Raw genomic sequence first — 13,078 nt, 5'->3', positions numbered from 1 at the left:
TCATGAAAGACTTTCTCAGTGTGTAGAGACAATGGGGTACCACAGAGGGAAGCTTTCTTTCTCTGCATTCACATTTCTATTAATGTCATTATTGCATTTGACTCTTTTATGAAGCCTTTTGGTTACATCAACAGTTTGGTCTAAGCTATTTATCTTAACTTCTAGCTTCGTCTGCAAAATTTGTGTAGTTAGCTGGAGACATATGCAGATAAATTGCCTAGATTCAGTTTCCTCAGATTTGGAACTAAATGTGCTGCAGTGCACTGGACTGATAGATACAGCTTTTCAGCAATATTAATGTTTCTACTGTTGAATGTAAATCTTTGGCTGTCTTGGTTTGCAATTTTATAGTCATGTGTAGTTCCTGACCACTGGTGTTCAAACTGCCTCATCTCTCAGAAAGCTGTGTAGAAGTGGAAGGACAGAGAACTCTGTTCTTCCTCACCCACTGCTCTTCTGCCCACTCACAACAGTGAGAATCGGGAGCATGAGTCTCTGGCCAGATGTAAATAGTGGTAGCTCCCAATTCACAAACCAGTTACATTCCCAGTGTTTGTCATAAAGTCAGCTAGTGGTTTAGAACTTTGAACGTGTTGGCTAATGGTGGAAAACAATACAAAGAGATGAGCCTACCCAAACTTCCTTAACCCATAACATTCCAGAAACAGTTTTATTTGTACCTTAAAACATAACCTTTCCCCGTGTTTCTCTGTGGGAAAATGTCCTTAGTTCTGTTCTGGGATCTTAAGAACCATAAACATTTCATTCTTAACTTCAGTAGGCAGCCCCCAATCTCTACCTGTTTATTCTGGGGCAATCTGTCAGTCAGGGTTCTTAGACAGAGGCAATGGAGATTGGCTGGGTGATTTAGGGAGAGAAATAATTCATTCTGAAGATATTGGGTAGGTTCTGGATTTGCCACAAGTTGGGAAAAGGACAGCAACAAATAGACTACAGGCCAGATTCATAGTTAAGGTTATATAAAATGATTAGTTCTGTGCATGGTAGACACTGTCACACTGGACATGGGTATTCATGTTGGACCACCTCATTGGGACCAGGCCCTCCGTACCAACTCCGTCACTGGTCAGTGGGAATTGTCGCCATTGCCCTCACCCAGGATAATTTTCTACTGCTCCTGCCTCTCTGTGTCTGTAGCTCTAGATTCAGGATTGGCTAAGCTAAGTCATGTGCCTGTACTTTAGCTGCAAGGGACTTGGGGAAGGTGAGCAACCAGCCATTTTTTTTTCTTCTCTGAAAGGTGTTCATCACATCGAAACTCACATGATGAGGAGTTCCCCAAATATAGGAAGTGGGTTCAGATGCTGTACAGTCTCCATCCTTCTCCTTCCATAAGGATATAAAACTCACTGTAAGAAGCTGCAGTAGGGACTTGGTAGAAGGGGAGGTGATGGTGGTGGCCAAGATGTTTATCCATATGAAGCTGCAGTTAATGGACCGTATGGTAACAAAGATGGCCAGTTCTTCCTTGTGCGCTAGTGTCTAGGGACACTTTCATCCACTGTTAACAAAAGCTATAGATGTGAAGATTTAGGCGTATTTGACCTCTCATTGTGTGTTCCTTGAAGTAATAAGATAAAATGCACTGAATTGAATTTTGACAATTTGATTAACTAGGAGAAGCAGAGTAAGATTTATCTGTTTCCTTGTTTATAGTAGAAAATGAAATTTCACTATCAATTTGTCTTGCACATTTGAGTGGTTTATATGTTTCATTGACTGACCCTGTCCTTTTAGAAATTCATTTTTTAATTGCAATAATACATGTATAGCTTACAGATTCCTGCCCCACTTATTTGCTTTGCCATTTGTTTACTTTTCAGAAGCAACTACAGCTGCATTGAATTCATTTAGCTCTTCTTCTGGCATTTACTTCTACATAGCAAATTAATATGTTTATATTGGTATTCCTTGAATTTGTTTTTTAAATTTTAGGTATTGAATTCCTATTAAGGAAGATAAAATTTTAGCTCTCTTTTTCTCTCCCTCCCTTAAATACCTGTCCTTTACTCTCCACGGTAGTTATATCTCAATTTGTTTCACTATAAACATTTTTCACAGCTCAGCAACACAGTACTATAGTTTTATTTTTCTTGTACAGCATATTAAAAATTTTTTTTGGTTTAGTATTCTGTTTACATATTGCTTATTTATACTCAAATTCTCAAATAAGATCAAAGACAATGGCTTTTCTCTTAGTTCTTATAGATGTGTGTGACATGTTTCCTGGAGCTTTCTGCTTCCCTGCTCCATTCTGGAGTGTTGACTCTTGAGGACTTATGCACAGCTGTTTACCTAGAATTGTCCCTCAACGTCCTGTTGAGAATTTTTGATTGATGCTTTTACTGGATGACATTTCCTTTGGTTTTGGCTCTCTTTTGGGGAGGCACATTGCCCAGCTGCTTCTTGAGAAAGAGTGTGTATGAAGTTGTTTTCTGAGATCTGGTATGTATAAAAATGTCATTTAATCTCCCCTTACATATGACTGATATCAGATTTGAAGTTGGAAATTATTTTCCCTGAGAGTTTTGGAGGTCTTGTTCCATTTTCTTCTACTTCCAATTTTGCTACTGAATCGGTGGATGCTGTTCTGATTGTTTACTTTGTACGTCACTTGTTTTTTTCAGAAGCTTTTATAGTTTTGTGGGGGTTTTTTTGTTTTTTAATTTCCCCAGTGTTCCGAGGTTTCATCATAATATGTGGTGGTATGTAACTTTTTTCATTTATTGGAAAGACTTTATTTTTGAGAGGGTGGAATCTAATTTTCTTCCCACTGTTCTCTGTTCTCTCTTTTCTGGAACTTCTATCTGTCACATGCTGGAGCTTTTGGATTTTCCCTTCAGTTTACTTCTTGTTAAAAAAAAAAAAGTTAGTGATCTCCATCCTTGTATCTTTTTGTTCTGCTTTTGGGGAACTTTTAATAGATCTATTACCTTTAATTCTTCTTTTGATTTTTTATTCCTGTGATCATAATATTAATTTCTAGGAGCTTTTTCTTGTTCTCATAATATTTTTATTTCATAGTATCTTGTTTTTTCTTGCTTTATGGTTGCAGTACCTTTTACCCCCTTTGGGTTATTAATCATGTACATTTGAAGTTTTCTCCCTGCATTGACTCTTTCCTCATAAAGTTCCTGTCTATCATGTTAGACTCTCTATCACATGTCTGGTGATCATATTGTCATTTTTATTTATGTGGAGGCACTGAGCAAGGTTTGTCAACTTGTGTCCTCACCATAGGATGACCACCTCTTTTCAAAAATCTCCCTGCTTCCCAATTATGGTAACTATAGATCTCTTCTTGGACTGGTTAGTTTCCCTAGAAAAGTCTTCCCGTCTCCTACCTGGCCGACGCCCCAGGAACACAGCAGGAGAAGGGGCTGTGGGGCTGTCCATTCAGAGTGCACATTTCCAATCAGTTCTCTCTCTCAGTATGGCTCCTCCACCCCTTCAATGTTCCTAATCTCCCTGAGTCCAGCTCCTCTCAGGTTTAACCTTTGCAAAGAGCAACCCTGCATCTGCTGAGGTGGAGGGGCAGTTAGCAAGCTTCATGGCTAAGGAAGAAGCTGGAGATTTACTTCTTAAAATGACTTGCAAGCAGTGTTCCAGTTTTCAATGCTACCTCCACCCTGTCCTCTCCATCTAACCCTCTCTTCAGGTGTAAGTACCTTAATTTGCACTTTTCTAGGGTTCTATGCTCCATATTGGCTTCTTATTTCCTGACAATTCTGTCTGTAGATATTTAAGTTTTGTCTATCCCTGCTTTGAACATTCATTCATCATTGGCCCATCTGCTTTCCATTTTCCAAAATTTTTTTCCATTAATTTTGTCTTCTTTAATTCTCTTTCTTCTTGTGGTTTATCTCTGCCCCTCACTTAATGTCATTTGGTGGAGTTTTGGGAGGAAATGGAGATAAGCACACGATTGTAATCTACCACATATAACTGAATAACTTTTAATCACCTTTTGAGATTCAGTTCAATTTGGATACGTGGTTATCTGGTCCATCAAAGAAGAGTTAATTTGGTTACTCCATATTTTTCAATTTTATTCAGAGATTGTTACTCTCACTGTCAAAATGAACTAAGTATTAGCCTTTCTTGGTTTGAGTACATAATAGGAAAAAGGGTCGGTTATCTATAAAATGTAAATTCCAAGTCTGACCTCTCAAACCCAGTCACAAACATACATAACATTTCCAACATTGCAAAAGATGGCCGTCATTCCCTGGGGTTTTCCACAGCCATAATCTCAGTTGGGTCACACTTTAATAGTTTGACATGAATTGTGTCCAAACTAGAAAAAACATTCTTTTCTAAAAGGTCTATCCAGTGGTCCCAGTTGTTTCTGCAGAGAAGAAAGCTTCCATGAGGTGTCTCTATAGATTCTATGGAAGAATGTTGGATCATGACATCCTTCTTTGTTCCTATGATAAAATCACTCGGATTCTCTCTTGCAAAATGCCAAAGGCTTACATCATTGAACATGTCAACACCACAGAAGAATCAGGACTAAATATCATATGTCTTTAAACTTTTCCTTAAATTTCATTAGTACTCCAGTTTTGTTTTTTGGTTTTTTTTGACCAGTAAGGGGATTGCAACCCTCGGCACAGTGCTGTCTGCACCACGCTCAGCCAGTGAGAGCACCGGCCATCCCTATATAGGATCCGAACCCGCGGCCTCGGCACTACCAGCGCCACACTCTCCCGAGTGAGCCACGGGGCCGGCCCTAGTACCCCAGTTTTAAGAATAACAACTGATTGGGGTTTTTTTTTTTACGGTGTTTGATATATTATTAATGTGGTCTGGTTAGCTTAGTCAGTTAGAGTGTGATATTATAACACCAAGTTCATGGGTTCAGATTCCCATACCAGCCAGCCCTCCCAAAAAACCAAACAAATAAAAATATATTATTAATGTGTATCAGGGATTACTGTAATATTACTTTGGGCCTCATTCAAACACTGTAAAGCAAAAGAGCAGCCAATTCAAATTTTAAAGGTTTTGTATCTTGTAGGGTTTGAATGAACATAAAGGAAGATGATATGATTCCTAATCTAGAATTTACAGAATCCTTTAAAAAAGTATTTACTTTCACATAGTTGAATTAATATTTTTTTGTTTGAGACAGCTCATGTTCTTTGTTGATAAATCAAGATTGAGAGCATGTAGAGGTTCTGAGAGGAAACACTTCTGTTTGAAGGTGGCTGTTGTCATCATGGTGGATAAAGAATACCAGGCATCTGTTTTGTGCTAAAGCTTACTAGAAGTATCTCTGCCTCTGGGCAACAGGCAGGAAGTACTTCTGTCCTTAAAACCAAAAATAGATGCTCTTTCTCATTATCGTAGCTCAAATGATCATCTATTTTAATGAGATGGGTGCATCCCTTGTGGTTTTCACAGATTTAATGATTAGATTATTTAATGCAGAGCTTGGGGAAAAATAGCTCTGGTAAAATAGATGATGGAAATTTTACTGGAAGCTAAAACAACAGCTTTATTTCTTTTCTTTTTTTTTTTTGGTAATTTTTGTCACCTCTTATTCCGTTTATTTTTCATATATTATTTTTGTTGATTCTTAAAGGGATTGACCTGTCTTATTTTAATATGTTGGTACATTTACAGATTTCTAACTGTATTTTAAATTCAAGATTTTATTACCAGGGAGAAGAAAATTATTTGTAAGAGTTGGATGTGTCAAGATGTAGGTAATTTGCTTTAGACAACTCTGCAAAATATTGTGTTATTGTAAAGTATTGTATATGGGCAGTTTGAAAGGAGAAAAATTGCTTCTTTGATTTTTAGAAAGTTCTGTGTTTCTGAAAGTGGGGCAAGAGAAAATAAAGAGAAGAAAATATAAGTTATTTAAGGGAAATAAGGTAATGTATGTGAAGGTGCCTTGTAAACTGCTAAATAACATACAGATGTTAGTTACTCTTATTGCAAAGACTGATCTTAAGGTGAGAAAAAAGATCTATGAAGACGCTATAAAGAAAAATGGGAAAAATAGAAAAGAAATAACATGGTTAAGAAGTTGTTAAGGAAGAGATAAAATGGGAAAATCATAATGGGGAACTTTTACATTCTGGTTTTTATATCTGAAAATGCTGTAGTACTTATACTTCCTATTTGAGCAGTTAAGTTAAAAACATGTTATTTATTAGACAAAAAGAATGTTCTGTCAAAAGTAAGTTGGAAAAAGAATCTTATATGGGGTTGTGAGAGTTGGATAGAAACCCCTAGGCATATGACCTTTCCAGCTCTAAATAAAGATCTGTGTGTCCTAGGGGGTTATTACTGTGTTTCTACTTAAGGTTTAATTCACATTTGTGCATCTCTTCTGAGCCTTTCATTTTGTTCTCCTTCATACCTTTGCAAGGTAGGTAACATTAGCCCATTCTACAGATGAGGCATGGAAGGCTAATTGACTGGCCTACAGCCACTCGGGTTCTGAGTTTGTTCCCACATTTCCACAGATACTTCACCTCGGAACAGTTGGTTCTTTTGTGTTTCTGGAGGTTCTGCTTGTTGAATTTCTCTAAAAGAGGTCCTTGTTAAGTAACAGTGGTCACTTGCAAATAACACTACCCAGGCTATGTTTTAGACTTGGCTGTATTTGTACTAAATGACTTCAAGCAAGGTCTGCTTAAGGAATACCCTTTGAATTCCCTAAGAACCAAGAAATAAACCAAAGAGGCATCTCAACAACCCAAGTATGTGTTCAGAGTCTGCACTCTGCCCTTTCAGACCTTTCAGACCTTACCTGGAGCTTTGTATTTTAAGTTTAGTTCTCTTATATTTCATCATTTTGTTTGATTTCCAAAATCATAGCTGACTTGATGAAGGGAAAGTTTGGTACTCCAATAGAAATGAGACGCAGCTCTTTAGGGTAAGGGAAAGGAGATAACCAAACTATGAAAGGCAGACAAAATATCCCCCAAAGCCTAGAGCAAACAGCCCTCTGTGCATCAGAAGGCTCTGAGAACAGCTGTCTTGCCACTGGCCTTTAGTAGGCAGGTTAAGCCCAGTTACCAGCAGCACACACACAAAACCATTCTCACACCCAGGCCCTCTATTCCTCATCAATTCATCTCCCACTCAGATTCTGACTCTACTTGGCCACAGATCTTATTTCTACACCTAGATCTGTAACTTGGATTTCACCTTTGGTTCTTCAGAGTGTATTTATATCTGTACTTTCCTTGGTGTTTGAACTTCAGCCGTCTCTTCTTCCTTTAGATTCTGTGTGCCCTGTTGCTTGGGTAGGAACTCCCCATCCAGCCCTTTTTGTAGTGGTAGAAACCCAGCTCCTGCCTAGTAACTGCTGGGCCAGCTTCTTTTCCTGAGTTAGTATTCTCGTGTTCCAACAGAGCAAACTAATTGATAGGCATATAGATGATCCTGTGCCACCAAAGATTAGTCATTCTGGATTCTCTGAAGAAGGTATTACGTTAAAAAAAATTAATCCTCTTTGATTGAAATTAAACCCATTTTATATGCTTAAGATAGGTAGTCCTTAAACTATTATGAAAATTTTGATTATTCTCAGTGTCTTATTCCTTGAGATTTCTGTACTGGAATCTTTTTTTTTTTTTTTTTTTTTGGTGGCTGACTAGAATGGGGATATGAACCCTTGACCTTGGTGTTAGCACCATGCTCTAACCAATGTTAGCACCATGCTCTAACCAAGTGAGCTAACCAGCTAGCCCTTATTCCTTGAGATTCCTAAAAAGCAGAAATTATACTGTATTGTAACTGCAGAATGATGCGAGAATTATAATTTAATGAGTTACAGAATATATTATTTTTGAGGAGCATAGGCAACCTTTTTAGTATCTTGCACCACCTTTCATGTCCAAAAAAATGTTGCATTAAGCAAAACCATTTTAAAAAATTTGGTTTACAAATTCATCTTTTAGGTCAATGGCAGCAAATACTTAAGCAAAGATATTATAGCATCTTCAAATAGTTAAATGAGGATAGTACAACTAGTGGCTGTTGACATGAAATGTTTATTTTGGAGAGAATTCTTGGCATTTTTTGCTCCACATCAGCATAAGAAGAATTTGCAGAAGAGGAGGGAAGCATTAATGTATTTGTTGAGGATTAATGACCTTGTAAAGCATTTGTGGTAGTGAATACATTATGGATAGTACCATAAATATAGTAATTAAAAAGCTGCACACTAAACACTTTGTGGACTGGCAAATATATTTTCTTTCTCCCCTTGATGGCTTGCATTCTAGTGAGAAGTGTATTGTTTGTCTTGGTCTCTTAGCATTCTTAAGAGTAGAAAGAGGGATGACAATCTCTAAGATTTGTTTCTTTCTCAAGATACTGCTGATCAGATGTGCAGAATGAGATTTGGTGTTTTCAGGATCAAGTTATTTTTTAACAGTTCAGAAAAAGGTCACATAGTACATACGAATAAGAAAACTACCCCTCATTTTTGGAAACTTTATCATTAAAGTTATTTCCATACAAATGCTAGGGTGTGCTGCTATGTAATATCTAAAATGCATTCAGTATGATCAGAAATACCTCAGGGCTTATGTGCGAAAAGAGTAAACTGATGAGTAATAGAAATATATATATATTAGGACAAAAACATAGAACTGTAACCAAGGTGAATTTTCAGAATTTTCAAAGAAGCAAGACTTGATTATCTCATTAGTATTTATCTTATTGCCCCTGTGGGTTAAATCTAAGCAGGTTGTCATTTGAGTGAGCATCTGGGAGGAGAGGCACCATGCTGTTAGAGTAATGATGTCCTGTCCTTCACACAGAACAACAAAGGCAGACAGATGTGAAGTCTACAATTTCAATCTTTGTATGCTCAAAATGTTTGCACCTACCTATTTTCCTATTTAAGAGGCATCCTGTTTTTCCTTTTTATAATTTCTGAATCCTCCTACTTAACACACAATTTTTACTTATGAGTTCATAAAGGTTTTCTTCTGTAAAAAGCAAATGCAATTGAATGTGATTTGCAGCTTTGCTTTGAGTCAGTTAAGGTAGGAAAAAAAGAGAAAGGCTATTTCTGTTCTCACTATTTAATTGGCCTCCTTACCTCTCAGTTGTGAAAATTCTTCACTTGTATATTGGTTTATTGATTTATTCCACATTTATTGACTGCTTGCTATATCCTGTGCCCTGTGGATACAAAGATGAATGGTCTAGTTAGTCAGCATTTGATGTCATAGGACTACCTCTGTCCTGGCTGACTTCAGTTAAGGTAAGGTCAGTCTAAAATTCTCTCTAGTCCCAAAGATGGCCTGGATCTCATCCATATTAACAGAACAAACTGTGGAGCAGCCTCAGAGTTTTTGAGATCACAAAGGCTGCTTGGAGAACATAAAAGCTGCTTTTCAAGGTGTTTTCCACTGCATTATGTTTTTAATGAATCTTGCTACTTTGGGCATTACTGGGATACTTTTCAAGAACTAAGTCACTCCACTTCATTTGTGGATTTGTCAAAGCCCTAGGTGGAAAAGTGTGCAGGAGACTGAAGTGGGGGGGCCACAGCTGCTGTCTTGAGAGGCACTGTGCTAGGAAGTCTCAGGGGCAGGTGCCACGGCTTCTTGCCTTTACTTTTGAATGTCTGCTCTTTTTCATTTCTATTAGGTTAGGCATGCTAGGAAGGACCTTTGAATTGGAGCATCTCAAGTCTTGTAAGCCAGTGGGCAGTGGTTTTGCTTAATGCAACTATATGTAAACCTTTAGACAGGTTGTTACCCAAAACTTAAGATCACTTTAAGAGCCTTTTTCTAAATGTTTTCTTTCTATAGTATTTTTTGATACTTTAAAATTCTCCTCTGGGTATACTTACCTCACAGATGCCCTTTTCCACTTTGACATGTACTGGCATGTACAAGGGTACTTCAAAAAGTTCATGGAAAAACAGAATTGAAAGATAATGCAAATCTTTCCATAAACTTTTTGAAGTACCCTCGTGTTATTGTTTACCTTAAAACAGGGTTGGACTACTTTAATTTGGGGGAGTAGCATGCCAGAAACCAAGAATTTCAAGATCTGTGTCCTCAAACCATTTACCTGTCACCTCATTCCCAGCAAAGAGCTTTGCCAACTATTTTCAAGAATGTTGATGTCATGCAGTCTGTTGCCTCCAACATCCCGATGCTGTTAATTACAAACTTACTGTAGCCAGATTTATTTTATTCCCCTTCTTTAATAACAGAGGGTTGTGGATTCCCCTTTCCTCTTCAAGGTCAGTCCCTTTCCCACCTCTTTTGAGATCTAATCCCCTTTCTCTCCTTCCTCGTATACTCTCAACCTCTCCCTCTCTCCTGATTCTTTCAGCCTGTAGGTGGGTCCTTCTGTCGGCACTTAATCTCTTCCAGCAGCTGTCCATTCTCCTTCCTCTGCTCTGCCCCCTGCTCTGTTGGTTCTATTGTCTCTGCCTCCACCACTTCACTAAAGCAACCCTCAATCAGGGTGGCCAGTGACTTCTTAAATGCCGAATCCAAAGATATATTTTTCATTTTTTATCATTATTCATTTCTTTGCATCCCATGGTACCTCTCTGCCATTCTTCCTCGGTCTTCTTGAAAAGATCTTTTTCCTCTGCCCGCTCATCATTGTTTGTGTTCTCTGGGGTTCTACTCTTAGTGCTGATCCTATAATCTTCTCACTCTGCCCATGTTCCTTCAACGATGTCTGCCATGGTCTCTGCAGCTCTCTACATAGTAATCACTTATGTGCTTTTACATTTTGCTCAGGCTTCTTCCCTACGCTTTGTACTCAAGAATATCTGGGTATCCCCACCCGGATCTTCTATGCCTCTGTTTCTAACAGCCCAAACTAAGCTCCTTGTCTTCTCTATTCCTTCCTTGAATTCTCTACCTCAGTTGTCACTATCATCCACCCACGTGTAGTCAACCAAGTTGCTCTACTTTTCACTTCTGGATGTTTCCAACAACTAATTCTTCTCTCCCCTTCCTCACCTGCTTCCACTGCCCTAGTTTCCACCCTTCCTAGTCTGTCTAGATGATTGTAACAACCAAACTGGCCTAACTGGTCTCCCTGCCTCCTCTCTGCCCCATTCAAATCCCTCCAGGAAGAGTAATGTATCTGAAACCCAGATCTGGCCCATCAGTGGCTGTTTGCAGCCAGGATAAAGTCATGGTTCTTTGATATGCATCCAAGGTTGCCATCTGGCCTCACACTGCAGGCCTCACCCTAGAGAGTGTCCAGTGACACTGACCTGCACCATGCAGTGTCTTACCTCTGCCTTTTCCGTTGTCTCGTCTCCCATCTCCAGAACAGCTAACTCCTACCCTGCCTTGGGACATGCTGGTCATCTCGTTTTCTTGGAAGACTTCCCTGACCTCTCCATTTCTGTGCTAAGTGCCCCTGCTTGACATGAGTCTCAATCAGGAAACTCATCCCCCTGCCCCACGGGGGCCAGTTTCTGTGTGTCCCTCGGCCCCTCTAGACTGTACTTTCCCTAGAGATAGGAAAGGTATATTATTCATCTTTGTAGCTCCAGCTTATAGCACAGTGCTTAGCATCTGATAGGTGTTCAGCATGTTTTTTAAGTGAAAAATTAATAATGCCAGTAAATCAATGTGATGGCCACAAAAATGGACAAAAGTAATCTATACATGGGAGTTACCTTTAGAAGGGGACATGAAGGGAACTTTTGCAGTGCTGATAATGTTCTGGTTTTTGATTAGGTATGTTCAGTTTAGAAAAGTTCATTGAGCTGTCCACTTGTGGTGTGTGCATTTTTCTGTATTTATGTTATACTTCAATGAAAAGTTTTTTAAAAAATCAATTTGATGTCTAACCTCTCCAATACAGAAAATTCTTATTTTTCCTTTCAAGGCTTTTCATTAGTTCAGATCTCACAGCAAAGAGCCAGGCTAGTGCTGTTCCTTGACGTTAAGGAAGAATGAGATGAAAAAGCATCTGCAAAATGTGGGGGGGGGTTGCCTAGACTTCTAAGAGAGCCAGTGGGGGTCAGCCCTCATGAAGAAACATGCAGTGACCTACTCTTCTGTCACACCTATTCCAGGGGTCATGTGCTAATCACCAGCAAGTTCTGTGCCTGCCTGCAGTGACAGGGAGACTTCAGCTCACATGTGACTATGAATAATTCATAAATATGGTTATCTGGAAATTTGTGGTCATCATTAGCATTTTAATGAAAAAAAAATGCAGTCATTATCCTAAGTCTCTTTTGTTTCTACCTTTTTTTTCCCCTTCTCTCCCCACCACAGCTAACCATCTCAGTCTTTCCTGAGTACCTGGGAACTGCTGAGGCCCCTGCGGACTGTCGCTATGGGCAGATGGTACCCGGAGGCTCACTGTTGTCCAGGCAGCTCATGTACGTAAGAGATTGTGTGCTCTCTCTCTCTTTCTCCCTTTTTTCCCTTTAATTTCCGTTGTAGAATATCACAGGGTGCAGAACTGGTGAAGGTTCATAGAATTGAATGAGAGTGTTCAGAAATGCAGGAGAATGGATCGCTCTAGGGTAAGTTTTTAATATTGAATGGTGAGAAATTTTATCTAAATTAGGATTTTTGTCAACACCAAGGTCAAGGGTGTGGATCCCCGTACTGACCAGCTGTTCCCCCTCCCCCCCAAATTAGGATTTTTGTAATCAAGTAGCTCTATAAAACCAGAAGTGTATATCAGCAATCTCCCTTTTCTGTTTCAATGTATCTATTCATATACAGGCCTTACTTTTTTTTAAAAAAGCTTTCCTTTTTCATCACAATATATAACATTTGAAACAAGAGTAATGCCATAAATTAAAAACATTTCCCAGGGATTGTTTTAATTTTTTTGAAAGAAAAATATTTATGGACCCAGAACAGAGATGGTCTGGGTATGTCTTTGTTTGACATGTATTAGGGATAGAGTCCTTGCCTCTTCTTTCTTAGCCAAAGGAGGAGACTCTTTCAGTTCCCTGGGTGATGACTTGCAGTGTTTCACCACACGTGAGGTTTTCCAGTGGTTTTTTGGGAACTGCTACATTTGCAGCCTTTTCCTATTTGTCTTTACCCTTGATTAACTTAGGAGAAAAATG

At 38.8% G+C, this 13,078-nt stretch overlaps 1 protein-coding gene across 9 annotated transcripts in view; it reads left to right on the top strand.

Annotated features, from left to right (window-relative positions):
* The window catches only part of APBB2 (amyloid beta precursor protein binding family B member 2), a 357,658-nt gene that overhangs the window by 120,907 nt on the left and 223,673 nt on the right, over nt 1-13,078 (top strand). For all 9 annotated transcript variants that reach the window (XM_063107683.1, XM_063107679.1, XM_063107686.1 and 6 more), the window contains one exon: nt 12,267-12,373. The gene's annotated coding sequence lies outside the window, so the exon portion shown is untranslated. The remainder of the gene's footprint in view (nt 1-12,266; nt 12,374-13,078) is intronic.

The sequence above is a fragment of the Cynocephalus volans genome, chromosome 9 (genome assembly GCF_027409185.1).
Source record: "Cynocephalus volans isolate mCynVol1 chromosome 9, mCynVol1.pri, whole genome shotgun sequence".
Classification (NCBI taxonomy): domain Eukaryota; kingdom Metazoa; phylum Chordata; class Mammalia; order Dermoptera; family Cynocephalidae; genus Cynocephalus; species Cynocephalus volans.
Note: the sequence above shows the minus strand (reverse complement) of the source record. Positions and strands in the feature narration are given on the sequence as shown.